This window comes from Mixophyes fleayi, chromosome 3 (genome assembly GCF_038048845.1).
Source record: "Mixophyes fleayi isolate aMixFle1 chromosome 3, aMixFle1.hap1, whole genome shotgun sequence".
In the NCBI taxonomy this organism is placed as follows: Eukaryota; Metazoa; Chordata; class Amphibia; order Anura; family Limnodynastidae; genus Mixophyes; species Mixophyes fleayi.
This window is the reverse complement of record NC_134404.1, coordinates 259,864,469-259,880,958: the sequence shown is the minus strand read 5'-3', so window position 1 is coordinate 259,880,958 and position 16,490 is coordinate 259,864,469. Positions and strand designations below refer to the sequence as shown.

The window sequence follows — 16,490 nt, the reverse complement described above, 5'->3', positions numbered from 1 at the left end:
CATTCTTTCTGACTTACAACTATTTGTTGAGGCAGTGATCAACAAGTTTTCACCAACACCTCCCGCTATGCCTTGTTACGGGGCCTCTGTATTGTCAGCAGGTCCACCCATCTCACCTGCCCTAGAGATTTCTTTGTGCTCCACCCAATTGGTTCAAACTGCTGTTCCAGGGAATTCTCGCAAAAAGAAAAAGCGAAAGAAGAGAGCAAGGTCTACAGAGCTTGAACTGGCAGCTGGCATAGTCTCCTTTGCCCATCCACCCATGGACGAGGACTTTTCTGCCGGGCCCCCAATTCTGGACTATGATTCCGATGAATTCAGACATTTTTGGTAATTGGGCGTCTGGAATCCGCCCTTAAGGGAGGGGATACTGTCATGATCTGCCTACAGCGTATGCATTACATGCTGCTTTGCATGGCAGCTCCTGCCCTTTTGTCATTCTATTATTTGTATTTCTATTTTGTGTTCCAGCAGTACCTCTTTTCCCCAGAGGTGCTGCTATTGTGCATTATTCTTGTGCTTAAGGAGTTAACCTGTATGTTCACTAATTATCTCATGCACCTGGGTGTGTCTCATTCCCCTTATATATACCTGTTCCTCCCAGCAGTCATTGCTGGTTATTGTTGTCATCCTGATGTCATATCCTGTGGTTCCACCTTGTGATTCTGTCTCCTACCCTGCTCCTGTGATTGTATGCTGCATTGGGAACTATCTGCTGACCTGTTCCTTATTTGTACCTGGGACCTATCCGTGTATTTCCCTGTGCATGCTGTCTGGAATATTACCTCACCTCCTATTTACCTGCATCAGCTGTATATCTGGTAAACTCTGCAAGATATTATCTCATCAACTGTTCACCAGCAATAAACATTGTTTGTTTTCTCCACCTATCCATGACTCCTCAGCTGTATTACTACTCTGATTCGTGACAGTATTGCTGCCCCCCCTCCCCAGAATCCCCGCTACCCCTGTATAAGACGCACACAGATTTTAGACCCCAAATTTTGGGGAAAAAGTTGCGTCTTATACATAGGGAAATACGGTACTATTCAGCCCTAAATTGCGTCAAAGAATTGCCAAAATAAACCAGACAAGACAGCCATTTTGCAACAACCCAGTTGGGCATTAATGTGTATTGGGCGGGAATTATGTATAATTCTGCAATATTTATTAGTATTATTATTGTAATAATTGGAAATTTGATTCTGGTCTGTGACCAGAACAATAAAAACGTAATCAAGCCAGCCAGTGATGAAACTTTATGAAGGTGAACAGGCTCACATTAGGATTTATGGCCTGCATAAGCTCATATAACCCAAGACTGTTGAATATTAGAAACAGTCCTGGGGAGATCATCTGTAATCTACCACCATACTGTCAATGTGTAAACATCCAGGATACCAGGCAGAGGAGACAGTAATGATTCTGAGATAAACTGGCAAAATCTGATATACAGTCAATAGAGTGGCTTCCACCTCATCAGGAGAGTAGAGGGTTGTACTCTTCTATATTTCTTGTTAGGGAGATCTCAGCTGTCACACTTTTGTGCTAAAGGCTGGAAATGACAGCTATGGAGCCCGTAGTATGGTGAAAACATAAGTTTATTGCGCTATCATAGTCTAGAGTAGTGCAGGAAAGATACAAACCAGATATAGCTGAGACTGAACAACGGATCCCTGGGTGAGGTTGGAAGCAGGTAAATAAGAGAGAATACAGCAGGTAGAAGTGAACTAGCTGAGTGAGATGAAACCAGGAACAGGGATGACAGCTAGCAGCCTGCAGTAGTCCAAGGGAACAGCAGTAGTAACAACAGCAACAATGACAACAACAACATCAATAACCAGCAACAGTGTGCTGTTGGAAGCAGGCATAAATAAACAGATAACAAGTGCAGCTATTAACAGAAGTAGATTTTAACCCCTGCCAGTCAGTGAAGAGGCAAGGGTATAATATCAACACCTTAGGTGAGTCAGAGGTACTGCAAGGCTAAGACTGGAGCTGCTGAGACAAAGCAGCATCCTAAAGCTGCATTACAGGCAAAGCAGATCCTGACATTAACCCCCCCCCCCCACTATAGGGCAGATCCCAGAATAAATAGTTAACAAAGTCCAGGTAATTGTCCAGAATTGGGGGTATGACAGAGATGTCCTTGTCCAAGGGCAGAAAGGGAATAGAACTTATGCCAGAGGAAAGTCGAGGATCAGCAAACCCTCTTCTCTTCTTTCACCCTCTCTTTTGAATGATTGTTCTAATAAGAAGCAGAGGATTTAATAGGGATCGGGTCTGCGAAGACCAGCAGTGGAGAATGGCAGCCGGCTGGAGCAGCGCGGAGGAACCGCCAGCTTTAGGGTCAGTTGAAAGTGATGTAATTTAAAATAGCGATAGTGAGTTTTCCACTTTTAAAGCGGCAATGCCAGTACCTACCGCATGGATAATACAAACTAAGAGTTTCTGATATCACAATTGATAACACCCGCATCAGAAATGTTCTGTGTCACTTTCATGGTAAGTTTCATTTTTTTCATGTCGGCCTGATAGTCGTCGATATATTTATGTGGCTGTAGTCAGTGTCGCTCTAATCTGAACCAAAATAATTTACTCAACTTTCAGAGAAAGTATACCAACAATTCATTGGGAAGTTGATATCAACAGCATATGAACGCAAGTGGGCCATGATTCACCTTAGTTCTTTTTCTTCATCAATAGGAATCACAAGCTGTGTATCTTGCTGAACGTACTGTGGTGACCAGTACAAAACAATTTATATTGTGGTATATGCTTGAAGGCTCCTCATTGACGATGAATACCACATTTTCTAAATGAATCTCTAGCAGAGATCAGTGTCTTTTAGACATGTGCAATATCTACAGTTTATTCCCGTGATTTTGAGCAAGAAGGATGATTTTCTTAGATGCAGAAAATTATTTTGATATTTGCACCTCCGACCACTAGAGGTCTCTGCATTCGTAAATTTGCCCTCAGATTTGCCCTTATCCAAGATGGCCAGAATGGCATCAAGGAGAAACCATCTTGGATCTTGTTTCCTGTTTGGGCCTATAATAGGCAGTTCCTGGGTCAGACTTGTGCTTGAGTATTCTGCCTGCTCAGCTCCTGCTACACTTCCTTGCATCTGTGAATACCCTGATTGTGTACCGATCCAACAAACTTCTGAATACACTGCTTGTGTACTGACTCGACAAACGTCTGACTACTCGCTGGAGGTTTATCTCCTGTCTGCCATATCCAAGGTCATGGGTGCAGCTACAAGCTGTTAATGAATTCACTTGTTGTGCATGACTCCTTTAGATAAACCTTGCTACATTCTCACAGGATTTCTCTATGTCTAACCTCAAGGCCGTGGGCTTACCTCTTGCAAAACTATTTTAGCAGAAAATGAAAAACCTCTAATATATCTATGCGAGTTACAAAAGTGGCTGAACAAAAGCTTTATGAGGCCTTAACAAAAAATCATGTTTAACAAATATATATAATCCTGCATTTGCCCCCAACTACTGTACAGTTAAATGTCCCCTCACATTGGACACACTGCAACTTTTAGTTCCACAATCAAAGTCACAAGTTGTCTCCTATGTATGTAACTTTTGTTGACTGATTGGGAGTGTGTGCTGACCAGCCACACTGCTGATATACAGCCTGTTCTTCTGATAGTCAGCCAAAGATAGCTTATGAAGGGCTTGTTTTCAAATTTGTAAAGGTGGGGGCAGTGTAGTTCATGTTAATATAATAAATACATCCTATAACTAGCTCCAAAACCAGCCAGACTGAGCTCATTATCACTATAATGAAGATAATATCAGCATTGAGGTCCCCTCGTTATAATAATCAGTTTCCAGGCTGGTCATCGCAGATCTGGTGACCTCTAGTAGAGTAGAGTATCTAAAATTTTCTGGGGCTCTTCAAGAATCCCTAAGTGTTGGGACCCCTGAAATTGCATCCTTACAACCCCTGTGGTTCTTATATAATTGACAAGAGATCTATAAGACCACTGTCTTATTATACCTATAGTATGTTAGAGTAAACAGACCCAAACCATTTATATAAATACATTTCTACACTTCCATTGCTTCAAAAATAGTTATTAAAAACATTTATTTTTATGGGTGTTTTTGTTCTTGATCCTATGTAGTTAAGCATGACTGTTGTTCACTAAAAAAAAAATACAAAAACAGGGCCAGTGGGACAAGGCAACATACTAGTAAAATAATTAGGCAACTTCTGCTATTGAGGATCTACGAGTCTCAGATAAGCGCTAAGAAGTTCCATGGAAGTAGAACTTAAAGAAAAAAGGATGATGTTGATTTAACAAAAAAATTACAACAAACAATTATCACGTCCCTTTAAATTGTTTTTTTTTATTTATTTCAGAGAATACTAGAGTCACGTATACATGAGAAAATCATTTAGGCTACAGGAGCAGGCTGGACCTTTTTTTTACTCACTCTGCCGGACCACTTTAAGAACAACTATAAGACTCTACTACAGATGCTGAGCCTGATAGGTAAGGATAGCCTGCATATGGACATGTGTGGTATGTGTGTGTGGAATCATTTGGATATTGAAACATTCTGTCAACTGAACTATTAATTCCTGTATTTGATGATATGCTTGGCCCTCTGTTTCATCATCATCATCATCATCATCATCATCATCATCATCATTTATTTATATAGTGCCAACATATTCCGTAGCGCTTATTGGGGTGTCTTAAAAGTTGTTTGTATAATTACATCACAAACTGTTTTCAGACATAAAATAGTACATATGGCATGGATAAGTTAAAACCTTTAATTGAAGTGAATTAACAGAAACGTGTTACAATGTTTGCATTAGACCATTTAACAAAAAACTCCTAGCATGAATCGATAAAAAAGTTGATCTTTTAGTCTTAGCCTGTCAGTAAGCCCTCAGTTTACATGTGATGGTACAGAAAGGAGGGATAGGGATGGATTTTATGATATGAATCTTCCAAAGACTCCCTTCTCACGACATCATGTCATGTGACTGTGGTTGCCATGGTAACCACAGGTGCTTTTTGCATACTGTAAGTCATTAATAGCAGTTTGAGTCAAAACACTAGGGAAAAATGAACATCCCCATGTGCCTCTTATTATTATCAAAATGATTTATGTTAAAAAAGTAAATCTAATTTTACAGAGCATTGCACATTTATTAGTACCTGTTTGTGACAGTATAAAACATCCTGAATATTATAATTTGTCAGACATCCAAATGAGATCTATTTAAGGTGGAGAATTGTCCACCAAACATCTCTTGAATTAAAATGTCTGGTTTATTGATTTTGCAAAGACACAAATAAACAAGATGGCATCTAATGCAATTTTTTCAAATGATTTACATTCTCAGATGGTCAAAAAGAGAATGCCTGCTGTGCGAAAACTAGCAGACACGAGTTTAGGCTCTAGCCTACTTGGGTTAAATTTGTCTGCTACGTAAAATTCATCACTTTCTTATCTCAAGTTGAAATTTATTTATAAATCGTATGTTGTGTCCTACACTTATCGACTCTATTACTGTAAACATTGCCAACATTTCAATCTCTTTATCCTTGTGGATTTATATTCTGGGTCATAGTTCACACTTATTACGGAAACAACAGCTAGCAATAAAATATTAGCAATTAAATGTTACTAACATACACAGATTACTGGGTATGACTGACGCCTGTCATATCTAGAAACCATGCATACGCACATAGTGCATGGACGTGGCTGGTGACTGTTAAGCAGGTGGAGGATGCTACCTGGCTGCTCCGATTGTGTGTAAAACACAGATATGGTAGCCAGGGGCATCATCTGGCTGTCTTGACCACCAGACATGTCCATGCAGTGTGTGACTGCAAGGAAGGCAGCCGGAGTGTTATGGCAACCAGTGCGGCATAAACTTGTAGAACTATAGCAGAAGAGGTCTTCACCTATAGCAGTCGCCTTTCCCGTAGAGACTGTTTATGCTCACAGGTACTCGGATACCCCCAGGACTTACACTCATTGTAGTACAAGTTTATGTTCACATGGCAGCGCACAGGTACAGGAGGTAATACACGGAGTTGGGACCGGCCAGAGATCTGCGGAGAGGACCGAGCACTGGTGGAGACCTTAGGTGCTAGCTTGGTCAGGGCCACAGGCAAAAGTTCGGAGTCCCAGTACAGGCAGAAGGTCAGGGTCACAGGCAAAGATTAAGAGTCTGGGTACAGGCAGAGGTCATACACGGGAAAAAGCAATCTAAGGTTAAACACCAACACCGCACAGAAGCAGGCAGCAGTATTGAGACAGAACGCTATAACCGGCAGTGAGTCTCAGTCCTCACTGCCTTAAATAGTACTAAGAGCTAATCAGGGCAAGGCCCTGCAAGTGCTCCCAGAGCTAGCATAATTAATTACTGGCCCTGCGGCCAATGAAAGAGCAGAGTGCCCAGCAGGGTATAAACCAATAAGCCATTAATTGGCTGAGCCTCAACAGCCTTGCATGCGTGCGCCCGGCTGTTTGACAGCTGGCTGGGCGCGGCGGCAGGGAGCCTGAAGCGTACCTAGACAACCGTGATGAGGGAACCGGAAGTGATGCCCCGGTCGTCATGGAGATGGCCGGGACGCCACCAAGAGTAGACAGGGAGTTGCGGCGGTGCCCGCGGCTGCTGACAAGGAGGGCACAAAAAGGTGAACATTGTACGTGCAACAAGGATTATGCACCCTTGCCCCTCCTGTCCTTGGTGTCATTTGAAACAGATGCATGTTCAGGTATTACAAAAAATGATTAGCACCTTCATTGAATGTTGATGCTTTTAACTGTATTGTTTCTCTGTTTCATGCAAAGTACCCACAAATTAATCTGACAATTTATTTTGCACATGCTTTCCAATAACACATTCAATCTTAGGACTTTTAGTGTATATTTTACATTGATTTGCTGAAATTTGTGTCTGAGTCAGTTTTATTTCCTCTTAATGTGCATATTCAACTACAAAATGTAATCTTATTTCTTCAATCCCTTTCCAGTTCTTGTAGAAATTGCTTAGTTTATAGTATCAGTGATCTAGATTGTAGCCTATATAAATGCTCAGCAAATGTATGGCTTGTTAATGTGTGTTTGTCACAAGCATATACAAAAAGAGGATTAATGTGCATCAATTCCTCCATCTGTTACATATTCCTCTTTATTTTCATGTGGAGACTGCACCCTGGAGATGAGCATGAATGCCGCATATGTCTCATTCAGTTTGAGAGTACAATATTTCACAATTTTTTTCTATAACCACTTCAAAATGATTAGTGTTATGTGTCATCCAGTTGAAATTAAATAAATAGTTCTAAGGCGTCACCCCTATGCTACTTTTTACAGAACCACATTGTGATCACTAGGTAGAGTCTGACATGTATCCTTGTTTGTATGTCTTTTAAATGACCACTCCTGATATCTTGTGTTGTCTTGCTGATAAACATCATCATTTGCCTACTCTTCTGAATGCCCTGGAGACTGGTTTAGAGTGTGATTTCAAAAAGTCCTGGGTGAAAAGACAATTCTCCTATTCTGCCTGTAAGGCAGACAGGGATATTATTAAGCACGGCCTACCTTACTCAATGGGCAGGGGCTTGATGACCAAATTAGCATCCTCTTACACCTGACCCCACTTACTTGATTTTGCAAATTGTTTCATGAAATCCCCTTTTCATACCTCTCCTCTACATCTCCTAGAAGTGAGGTATGAAAGCGGGCAAGTATGATTCAACAGACCCAGCATACTAACAGGAGAATGCACTGTTGCTCTTTAATCTACTCCATTTGCTTCCTTTATGTTCTTGCTCCACCTTCGCTTAACTGTGGTACTTTTTTAACATCTTCCACTTTAAAAATATTTTTTTACTAAATAACTTCCCTTACCAATAAAAGTAGTTTGGTGGGTTTTTGTAACTGGGTCGCTCATGTATTGGAAATGGCCTCCACAGCACTGAAGGTGTCAATGGCCAGCTCTGCAGTGCCATTACCTCAGTACTCTAAGGTAATGCAGGAAAGAATAGTTGGCACAATGAAATGCAGGAATCATGCATTAGTATAACAGTCTTTTGTTCTAACACTGAAATAAATACTATATCTGAAGAAATTCAAGGCACACATATATCACACATGAGACATCCTTTCAGAAATAGCAGACTGTTAAATTGTGGCGTAGAAGAGTTATGGTGAGACGTTAACAGCAATAAGCCCCAGTGCATGGCCTATATCATAAACAGTTCTCAGAGCTTTTCAGCATTCAAAGTGTGAACAAGTTTAGGCCAAGGATTGGACCTCGTGGGTAATCCCAATTCATGGCCTAAATTACTGTTAACAATTCAACATGTAACAAAGGATTTGGAACAGGGTATAGGGTAATGGGTGGTAACAGAGTGATTTCATCCAAGGGAGGTAGGAGCAGGGTAGATAGAGGAGCTGAAGAAATAGAGCAGGAGTCTGGGGATAGCAAGGTTTTACTTCTCTGATGAATCAATAAGGTTTGCGTTGGACTGGTGTCTGGTAGTATGAAGTGTATCTGTAGGTAGGGTGTGTGTGTTGTGCTTGGTCAGTGGGAGTACTTGGGGGCAGTCTCAGGGCCGGATTTACCACTAGGCAATTGCCTAGGGCCCAGTGGTCCCCAGAGGGCCCTCCCAGGGCCGGCGGTGAGACCACCCTTTAAAAATGGGCCGCTACTTATGGGACAGTGCTATGTGCTTGCCCCCCCCCGGGCTAAAGTCTGCCAGCCAGCTCCTGAATAGGGGTATAGCTTATGCTAAAAAACTATAGTGCTATGGATTTTTTCAGGGAGAGGGCCCCAAACCAGTATCTTGCCTAGGGCCCCATGAGGTCTAAATCCGGCTCTGGGCAGTCTGTGTACACGATCAAACTTGTATCCACAACATGACACTTTTTTATCTTTTGAAAGTTACTATTGTGTTTGTTATAAGAAGTAACCTCATTTCTGTGATCTGTTTAAACGTACATCCTCTGTGGTGTCCTAATATCATTATTTCACAATAGGGGGTACATTATCACAAGTCTGTACTGTACTTTAGTTATATGAAGATATAATATCTGATTGTCTTTGTTGATACAGAGCTTTTCAAGTACCTGTCATAACCAATAGATACTTTAGTTTGACAGTGTTTTGCATTTGACTAAGTACCATGCCATGAATCATCTTTTGTTCTCAATACATAGCACATAGGAAGCGCTGATTGTGCTAAGTTTAGTACAGTTAATTTAAGCATCACTGACTTGCTTAACTTCCTCAATCAGAGTAAGCCAGCTGTTTTCACAAGAACTTTGCAGACTAAGCAGCGGGATTCTAAATTATTTTTATTGGTCTGATGCTCATATAGTTGCAAATAGCTGCAGATGGTGCATTTCAATGGGGCTTTTCACATCTTTGTTCCAAATCTTGTTTTCCTGCTAAACAATGAAACTAAAAATTAAGCTTGCTAATATAGTTGAATTACATTTGCAGGACTTCAAGGGATAGAAGGATTTGCAGGATTTACAAATACCCGAAATTGTAGATTCACAGTACAGATATTATGTATTATTTGTCTGCCTATTTTTGATTATTTGTGGTAACCTTTACATTCGTGTGCATGTATTTAGTTGATAATTTTTTGTTAATTCTAATGGGAGAAGCAGACTGGACATAGGTGAAGCAATGCATTCCGTGCTGAAATGAGATTATTACTACATATTTTGAAGGACATTGACATTTTAAAATGCCTGTGTGGGCAAACACTAAAAAGGACAGTGGGGACGAGCAACAGGGTATATACCTGGTAATTAAACAGATATTCTAACACACATCTACTCATGATGCACATGGGACTCTGTTTAATACTGCAACCAAACCAAATGTTAATAGTAAGAGTGTGGTCTGCTGAGAAGATGGCGAAGATGGCTGTCTAAAGCAGGAACCCACTGTCCTTCAGTCTAGCACAGAATAGAAAGCTGTGCAGATCTCCTAGACCTGAGATCCAAATGTACTTTTAGAGCCTGATGCTGAGTTGGGCGCATATACTTTAAAAAACAAACCAAAAAATGTTGGTGGGGAGAGCAGGTACTTTAAAAAAAATAAAAAATTTATGCTCACGTGATCACTACGCCCACCTCCTTCCTCTCTGCTCTGTTCACACTGAATGTTGGGTGTGACGTCATCACACCCGACATTCAGTGAGGAGTGGCGCAGAGAGGAGCAAGAAAGAAGACAGCAGAGAAGAAACCAATAAGAAGGTAAGAAAAGGAACGGAGGCATGGGGAGGAAAGCAGGATGGTGCATAGTGATGAAGGGAGGGAGGGGAGCAGCATGACAGAGTGATGAAAGGGGGAAGCAACATGGCACAGAGTGATGATAGGGGGGAGCAACATGACACAGAATGATGAAAGGGGGGGAATCAGCATGACACAGAGTGATGAAAGGGGGGGAAGCAGCATGACACAGAGTGATGAAAGGGGGGGAGCAGCATGACACAGAGTGATGAAGGAGGGGAGCAGCATGACACAGAGTGATGAAAGGGGGGAGCAGCATGACACAGAGTGATAAAAGGTGGGGGCAACATGGCACAGAGTGATGAAGGAGGGGAGCAGCATGACACAGAGTGATGAAAGGGGGGAGCAGCATGACACAGAGTGATAAAAGGTGGGGGCAACATGGCACAGAGTGATGAAAGGGGGGAAGCAGCATGACACAGATTGATGAAAGGGGGCGGAAGCAACATGACACATAGTAATGAAAGGGGGGGAGTAGCATGACAGAGTGGTGAAAAGAGGGGGGGGAAACAGCATGAAAGAGTGTTTAAAGGGGGGAAAGCAGCATGACAGAGTGATGAAAGGGGGGCAGCGTGACACAGAGTGATGTAAGGGGGGGAAAGCAGCATGACTCAGTGATGAAAGGGGGGGAAGCAGCATAACACAGTGATGAAAGGGGGGCAGCATGACACAGAGTGAAGGGGGGAGAAGGGTCGCACAGTGTGATGAAGGGTGGACAGGATGGCACAGAGGGATGAAGGTGGGAGCAAAAGCAGCATGGCACAAGGTGATGAAGGGGAGAGCAAATGCAGCATGACACAGGGTGATAACCGGGGGCCAGGAGAACGGGGGGAGCAAAAGCAGCAAGGCACAGGGTAATGAAGGTGGCCAGGAGAAGGGGGAGCAAAAGCAGCATGGTACAGGGTAATTAAGGGGGGCAGGTGAAGGGGAGAGGAAAAGTAGCATGGAGGGTGCAGTGTGATCATAAGGGAGCGCAGCATGGTGATGAAGGGCACAGTAATGTGTGTGTGATGGCACAGGGGGCTTGTTGCAATGTAGTGTGTCTGTGATGTAGGTTGTAACTAATTAATGGGTGCTATTTTGTTTGTGGGGTGATGATGGGGCAATTTGATTTTATAGTGGGGACTATTAATTTAAGATGGGGTCGTTTGCGGGCTATTAATTGAATGTGGGGCTGAGTTTGAGGAGCATGAGGTCTATTTATTAACTGTGAATATGAATTTTTTAATGGTAGTGACGGTTGCGGGAAATAGGTATATTTTTAATACGTAAATTAATTTATTGCTGTGGCTGTGTGAACGGAGGGAAATAGGTTTATTTATTAAATGGGAATACTATTACTTTAATGTTGGGGTTGGTTGGAGGGATATAGATCTATTTATTAAATGTGAATACTATTATTTTAATATTGGGCCTGGAGGAAGGCCTAAGTATTAATCGTGGGTCCTATTGATTTAACTCTGAGGCTGGTTGGAATTTTTTAAATGTACCCATTTTTTTTCCAAATAGGGTCCCCAACATTTCAGGATCCAGACAAGCTGCAACTAAAGAAACCAGCAGCCACAGGTGGTGAAAGTGACATGAAAAGGTAGGAGAGAGCAGGATAGTCTGTCATATGTTATGATTCTAGTGAGACAATCCTGATTTTTGTTGAGTGTTCTGCCCAATCTAAGGGGCAGGTCAAGACTGTGTATTCTTTATATACTACTCTAAGGGGCTAGCTGTCCTTCGTGGGCTTACTACACCCCGGTTTGGTTACGCCTCTCTAGTGACTGGCCACACCCCCTCTGGTGGGCCCCTACCATTGTATTCCCGCTGTGGGCCTTTCAGTTCTACACTGGGTGTCAGGTTTATGTCAGGCGTACATCAGATATACTTAACATCCAACCTTTTCTTGAGAATTTGATCTTGGTACTATTAGTGACTCATATCTGTTCAATTTGTGCTTTTAAAAATATGTAACTGCAATTTGTTAGTGTTTATTACCTGTGTTAGAGGGTTGATCATTGAGACATATTTATGACACCATTTTGGCCTATTTCCATCTTATTTCCGACTTAGAGAAATGGAATTCCTTTAGTTCAGCTGAACAATTAGCACAGATGTAAATTGTTATGAAGTCAGCCTTATTATATCTTAGCATTCAGTCTAAAGGGACAGACGTGTTTTCTTCACTAAGTGGTTTTTTTCACAATGTAAAAAATAATTGAACAAACGTTGAACAACATCTGAAGACATCCAGAAATATTCTTTATCTACTACAGTCTTACTCTGCACTTCTTCTTTAACTGCCTTGGACATTATAACTAGTTTTTTTGTTTTGTTTTTTTCCCCCTGCAATTCCTATATTTATTTACCTTGGTTTCTTGCCCTTTATTCTTAAATCCTATAATGTGTAACATATTGCCTTTCTTAGTATAATTTCAAGGCATTATCTTTAGAACTATAAATCCTTCACCCTCCCTGCAACACTCCCCTGTGTTCACACCCCACTACTCCACTCCCCTCTAATTAACACTCATGAACTTTTTCCTGTTTGTATTCATTAAGTATAGCAGTCTCAATCTGTTGCCAGAAGATTAAAGGTCATGCATCTTGCAATCCTCTTTTTTTATCTCTCTCTTTCTGCTACTATTATCTAGTGATATATCACCAACTACAGCCCCCCCCCTTCCCCCACATCTCCCACTTCCCCCATACACTGAGAACACTACAGAAATCCAGCAAACCTCAAGCACATCATGTGTCCCATCTCTTTAAGTCTCTTAAATGTGCCCTATGGAATGCATGCTCTGTTTGTAACAAACATCATCATCATCATCATGATCATTATCAACATTTATTTATATTGTGCAAGCATATCACTTTACAATTGGGAACAAGTACAGTAATTAAATAATACTGGGTAATACAGACAAACAGGGGTAAGAGGGCACTGCTCGCAAGCTTACAATCTACAGGACAATGGGAGTTTGATACATGAGGTTAATTGCTACATATTGCATATTGGTCTAGCCAGATTGTAGTATTTGGCTGGAAAAGCCTAGTGCTGGTCATAGTAAAGTTGCGGGGACCCCACGCTATTTGTCCCTCCTGATTTTCTTAGTACCAGGGTTGGTTATGCTGTCTGGGGGTGGGGAGTGCACGCATTTTTTATCATTTAAGTCCATTTTGAATTCAAATCTTTAGAAGCTCTTTGAAAACACATCTTGTTTTTAGAGGTGACCTTATCCTCGATAACACTACTCACACTAGTGCACCCTCACAACTATCCCAATCTCCACTCTAAGCCACACTTGATCCTCTTGTTTCAGATGTGCCCTCTTCCATTTAGAATGTAAGCTTTCTAATGAGCAGGGTCCTCCATACTCTTTGATTTCATGTCTGCATTTATTTTGTTTGCCTTGTATGTGCCTGTTTTATGTATATACTGTTTTCCCTACTGTACTGCGCTGCAGAGGAATGTGGCACCTTAAAAAAATACTATAATAATAATAATAATAGTGCTAAACAGGCAATCAATGTAGAGACTGACTGAGTAGATCAGCAGTGGACCAACAATTTGCAGGAAAAATCAATCAAACTAGATTGTAAGGGTGAGAGTCTGATTCGGGGAAGACTAGTAAGGAGGAATTGATATTCAATGTGGGAGATGATGAGTGCATGAATTAAAGTTTTTGCAGTAACTTGTGTGAGATATGTGCGTAAAATGTCTTTTTAGATATATGTAATATTATTTAGATTTTGAGTCCTTGTGGGGAACAAAGGATAGTTCTGAGTCAAGGGTCACACCCAGGCAGCAAGATAACAGAAGGTAACTTCTGTTGGTGGGAGGGAATATCATTAACTTGGTTTTTGAAAGAAAACATATCCTCTTCCTCTCAAATGACCTCAGCCTTCTGGCAATGACACAAACATTGAAGAGCGAAGAGAAAAAGAAAATGTGCTTTGTGGGGCAGTCTGAACAACTAGATAGTGACCAATCTAAAAACTCAATATTTTATTGCTATTATTTAAAAAATAATTCCCTTATTATACCAATATAAGAGCTAGTAGTAATATTTAAAAACATAACAAGTAGGAAAGGAAAACCCCATTCAAATAGTAGAATTACCATCAAACCTTGCTATGCGTTTAAATCCTTAGTTGGATACAGTATAATTTGTTATCTTTTTTAATTATTTAATGGAAATTATAATAAAATTATATAGACAACCACATTTAATGATATTGTTTGAGTATGTTTTGACAGTATTGATACACGGATTCCATTTGTTAAATATAATGTGGGATAGACTTATATTATCCCTACTTATATAATTCATTGAAAATCAATGGACAACTAACCCACAATGAAGTTATTACATCTGGATTAGCTAATCACACTCCTATAGACAGTGGTGACTAATAGTAACCACTGATATAAAATTCATGACACCTCCTCTGTAATAGTGGGGAAACTACTGGAAGGTATATTAAGGGTTAGTATGCAGGATTACTTGGTGCACTATAAGATAATTAGTGGTAAACAGCATGGATTTGTGAGGGATAGGTCATGTTAAACTAATCTAATTAGTTTCTACGAGGAAGTTAGTGGGAACTTAGACCAAGGCAGCATAGTAGATGTGGTCTACTTAGATTTTGCAAAGGCCTTTGATACAGTGCCTTACAAGTGGTTGGTTTACAAAATATGGGGAAACAACATTTGTACTTGGATCGAAAACTGGTTAGAGAATAGGGAACAGAGAGTTGTGATAAATGGAATATTTTTCTAATTGGTCAAAGTCTTAAGTGGCGTACCTCAATGTTCCATGCTGGAGCCACTCCTTTTAAATATATTTATTAATGACCTTGGTGATGGTTTAGAGAGTAAAGTTTCCGTTTTTGCAGATGACACTAAACTCTGTAAGGTAACAAAATCAGAGCAAGATGTAGTTTCTCAACAGAGGGACTTAAATAAACTGGAGGATTGGGTGGCCAAATGGAATATGAGGTTTAACATAGATAAATGTATGGTTATGCATTTCGGGATAAAAACAAGCACGCAATCTATAAGTTAAATGGAATTAATTTAGAGGAATCTATAATAGAAAAGGATTTGGGAGTTCTCATAGACAGTCGACTTAGCAATAGTGCTCAATGTCAAGCAGTGCTGCAAGGGCAAATAAAGTATTGGCATGCATAAAAAGGGGCATAGATGCAAGGGAAGACAGTGTAATTTAGCCACTGTATAATTTGTTGGTAAGATCTCATCCTGAATATGGAGTACAGTTCTGGGCACCACTCTATAAAAAAGATATTTTGGAACTAGAAAGGGTTCAGAGAAGGGAGACAAAATTGATAAAGGGTATGGAGTCTTTAAGTTATGAGGAAAGGTTGGCCAGTCTAGGCATGTTTACTTTAGAAAAGAGGCGTTGAAGAAGAGATATGATTATTATGTACAAATACATTAAGGGTCAATACAGAGAACTTTTATGGGAACTTTTTACCCCAAGGACTATACACAGGACACGTGGTCACCCCTTAAGTTTAAAGGAAGTTTCACAACCAGCAAAGGAAGGGGTTCTTTACAGTAAGGACAGTCAAGATATGGAATTCACTGCCAGGGAAGGTTGTGATGGCAGATTCAATAGATATGTTTAAGAAAGGGTGCAATAATGGGTCTGGAGGGATTTTTCCTGATTGAAACAGATTTGCGGTTGCTTAATCTAGATCAATTTCAAATATAAGTGCAGGATCGCAGGAGATCCAAAATTGGTTAAACTTGATGGACTGGTGTCTTTTTTTTTAACCTCATCAACTATGTTTCTATGTTTCCCTAATATGAGGAATTTAAATTCCATTAGGAGCAACACTAGCACACGCAGTCGTTTCTCTTCAGTTATATTCATATGAATGTCCAATCAGAGCGCAGTCTTTTGCTATATATCTGCTGCTTTACCAAACACACGTTTGTGCTGTAAATAAATGTCCCATAGTCTTACATATTCATAAATAATAGCCACAGCTGTGAGTCAGTCTGTAAGATTGCTAATAAAGAGCCGTTAGATAAAGGCACTTAAGAGAAAGTGGGTAAATGATGTCCCATCTATCAATATAATTGTCTGCGAATGGTTGCTAAATAGTCTATCTACTTGTTATAGATTGGCGTGGTTGCTTACACATAGCGAGGCGAAC

At 40.6% G+C, this 16,490-nt stretch overlaps 1 protein-coding gene across 4 annotated transcripts in view; it reads left to right on the top strand.

Moving 5' to 3' along the window:
- Window positions 1-16,490, top strand: part of SIPA1L2 (signal induced proliferation associated 1 like 2) — a 364,597-nt gene that overhangs the window by 48,461 nt on the left and 299,646 nt on the right. For 3 of the 4 annotated variants that reach the window (XM_075203505.1, XM_075203503.1, XM_075203504.1), the window contains exon 2: window positions 4,387-4,519. The exons of the other annotated variant lie outside the window; for it this stretch is intronic. The gene's annotated coding sequence lies outside the window, so the exon portion shown is untranslated. The remainder of the gene's footprint in view (window positions 1-4,386; window positions 4,520-16,490) is intronic. 4 annotated transcript variants of the gene reach the window in all.